The sequence below is a fragment of the Pseudophryne corroboree genome, chromosome 6 (assembly GCF_028390025.1).
Source record: "Pseudophryne corroboree isolate aPseCor3 chromosome 6, aPseCor3.hap2, whole genome shotgun sequence".
NCBI classification, from domain to species: domain Eukaryota; kingdom Metazoa; phylum Chordata; class Amphibia; order Anura; family Myobatrachidae; genus Pseudophryne; species Pseudophryne corroboree.
The window spans coordinates 792,379,516-792,382,842 of record NC_086449.1 but is presented as its reverse complement, the minus strand read 5'-3'; positions in this window follow the sequence as shown (position 1 = coordinate 792,382,842).

Here is a 3,327-nt window from a genome sequence, read left to right as displayed (position 1 = left end):
TGCTGATGGTTAAATGATAACGGACTGCACCAAGTTTGCATCTTAGTGACGGAAGCAATTTCCATGTACAGGAACTAGCTCTGGTAGTAGCCCTTCAGTGGTTGCAATGTGTTTTGGTGCACAAAAGGGTCATTGATCAACTGATTCCATGCTTAAAAAAAATAAATGAGCTTCAATTGTCAGCAAAATGACACTGTCATAGGAAATAAAACACCATTCCACCCTAGGGGTACTGACGCATTTCTCCATCCCTCTCCATGGAGTGGACAGCTAAAGGTGGGTACACACTGGCCGATATATTGGCCGTTCTATTGAACGGCCGATATATATCGCGGGTCCGTCAGCTAGTGTTTACGGGCGATATGTCTGTGAACTCCATAGTTCACAGACATATCGCGTCGGCCCCGCAGCACAGCCGGCGACCAATATATCTACCGATATATTGGCGCATCGCTGTGTGTGTACGGGCAGTCGGCCGACCGCCTGTACACATGCTGCGGCAGCCGGCGGTGGTTGACAGCTGAACTGGGCGGGCGTGTGTACACGCCCGCCCAGTTCATGACCTCAGCCCCCGACGGATCGGGCAGTGTGTATGCACAGCACACTGCCTGATCCGTCCATAGATATATCTGCAGATCAATTGATCGGCAGATATATCTATCAGTTTGTACCCACCTTAAGCCAGCCAGCTCTTTATAGTGGAGGCTCACAGGAATGCACACTTCTTATATGTGCAGATTCTCTCACAGCCCCCTCCCTTATCTTGTGAGTTGCCTTTTAAGATATTCTGCCTCTTGCAGGTCACCCGCTGTCCTCACACTAGCACACCTCCCAACTATGGGAGAGCGGAGGAACAGCTGTGCACATCAAAGGTGCATGTCTGAAGTTAGGGGGGTTGGCCTTGAGGTTAGAGGGTGTGTTCTTGTGGGAAATGCTGAGATCATGAGCCACGCCCCCATTTTTGTTGCTATGGGGGCATTCCCGTCGCTCTGTGAGCTGCTGGCCACGCCCCCTCGTCCTTCTCTCTCCCATGAATAGACACAGCATCTATACACCGCTGCTCTGCTAAGCAGAAAAGCGAGTGAGATGGGGTCCTCCCAACTCCTCCCCCCACCACAGTACACAACTTTTGCCAACAGGTGGGACAGCGGGACAGTTCCTGAAAAATTATACTGTCCTGCTAGAAATGGGACAGTTGGGAAGTATGCACTAGGCCCACCAGCCAGCAACCCTCTGAGCTTGTCTCCGAGGGATCCCAGGCATCTGGGGCAGACCTCCTGTCTGTTTCTAATTGGTCTAATCTCTGGCCTCAGTACTGGTCTGAAGATGGCGGTCACAACCCTTTTTAATCCCATAGGCATGCAAATCGACTTTCTGTCTGCCCCATGCCGGAGGGGGAAGCCAGGTCAGTGGGCATTACCTTATCAGGAGTGGGCAGCATGGGGGTGTGGCCGCACAATAACATCATTGTGACCCAAATTACCGGCATTGAATAGTGGGGCGGGACTACGATGGGGGGAAGGGGGGGGGCAATGTAGGAGGCTGTGGCTGGTGAGGCCAGCCTCCAGGAGACTTGCCTACCTTTCCGGGGAGGGGGGGGGGGGATGCAACCGATTTTCGGGAGCCTTCCATCCGATCCAGGAGATTAGGCAAGTATGCCCATAGGACATTAGCATTAAACGTGTTGTGGAACTACACATCTTAGTATGTCCTGCCACCGTTTTAGCATGTTTAATAGCAATACTGCGGGAGGGTATGCTGGCAGGTGTTCCACAGCAGCTAGAGCTGATGAATACCCCTGCCATAGAAGATCCCAGATTCCAGGGCTTGAACAGTGGCTGAATAGCGCCACCTAGCTTGTAACACCCCAACATTTTATATTGTTTTATTATTGTATAGTCTTAGATAAATTCTGTTTTATGGCCATTGGATAAAAATGGTGGGTACAAAATCTTCAAAATATGCAGCGTTTCACAGAATTCTTCCCACAGGAGGGACGACTGGAGTCGGCAGCCACGTCGGTGTCAGGGACTGATTAGAGCAGCAGCTTGTGGGAGTCGTAATAGAAAGCCAATCAGCTGCAATAATAGTTGCAGACGCTACTGCTTAGTGGTCATCACTGCACCAGGCCCAATATCAACAATATAAAGAGTCTGAGAAGATTTGAATGTTTTATAAGTGAATTATGTAATAACACAAGAGAAAGAAACTACAAGGCGATATTTACACTGCAGTTCCTGTGACACAAGACATATAGCCCTTTCAGACAGAGAAAAGAACCCGGTAATTTCCCGGCTCCAGAAGGGTCGACCCGGGATTTTTTTCTGTCTGAAAGGGTCAACACGGGACTGAGTTCCCGGGAAATCGACCCAGGAATTTACCTGGGTTTTTCCCGGCTCTTACACGGGTTGCCGGCTGTCTGAAAGGGTCCGACCCGGGATTTTAGAAATGGGTCTAGGCTGACAGTGCTTATTGGCTGAGCTGGCAGGGCACTGGCGATTGGCTGAGCAGCAGGGTCTCTCTGATTGGCTGAGCGGGCGTGGCACTGGCGTCTGAGGTCATCATTATGCTGCAGCAAATACAGGCGAGCGTAAATGAGCCCCTTGTGGGCTCGTTACGCTGTGGGCACGGTGGTGCGCATCTATTCTACCTCCAGGGGGGTCATGGACCCCCAAGAGGGAGAAAAAGTGTCAGTATGCCGGCTGTCGGGATTCCGGCGCCGGTTTACTGGGCGCCGGGATCCCGAGAGCCGGCAAACTGAAGACCACCCGATCAGTCACCACCCACTTTCATGACCTCATCTCTGTGTGCCATAAAAACAGTCCATTTTTTATGATACACAAGTCTTTTGCAGGGCTGACATGGGTTCTGTCTGAAAGGGGTCAACCCGGGAATTTTACGGGTTTTTTGTGCTGTGTGAAAGGGGGTAAGGGACTGTAACCCGGGTTTTTCCCGGGAATACAAACCTGTGAAAAATCCGGGTTTTTGAGATTTTTCTGTCTGAAAGTGGTAATATATGGGGAAAGACTCAATTCTCAGTGTCTAAAGAGGGAGTATAAATATGATCATTGTGACCTTAGTAACACAGGAGCACCTCAGTATGCGCCAGGGGCGTGGGCCAAATGATATGATGTCTGATCAATTTATGTACAATTCTACGGTGACTGCCCCTTTGCATTGATGTCTTACTACTGGGTCACAATGGTGAGATGAGTTTGATCACATACAAACAAAACACAGCAGTTCCTACAGCAGTCCTGTCACTTGTCTGTGGGTCTCCATGATAATTCCAGATGTTATGATGCCCAGAGACGCTAAGATGTTGCG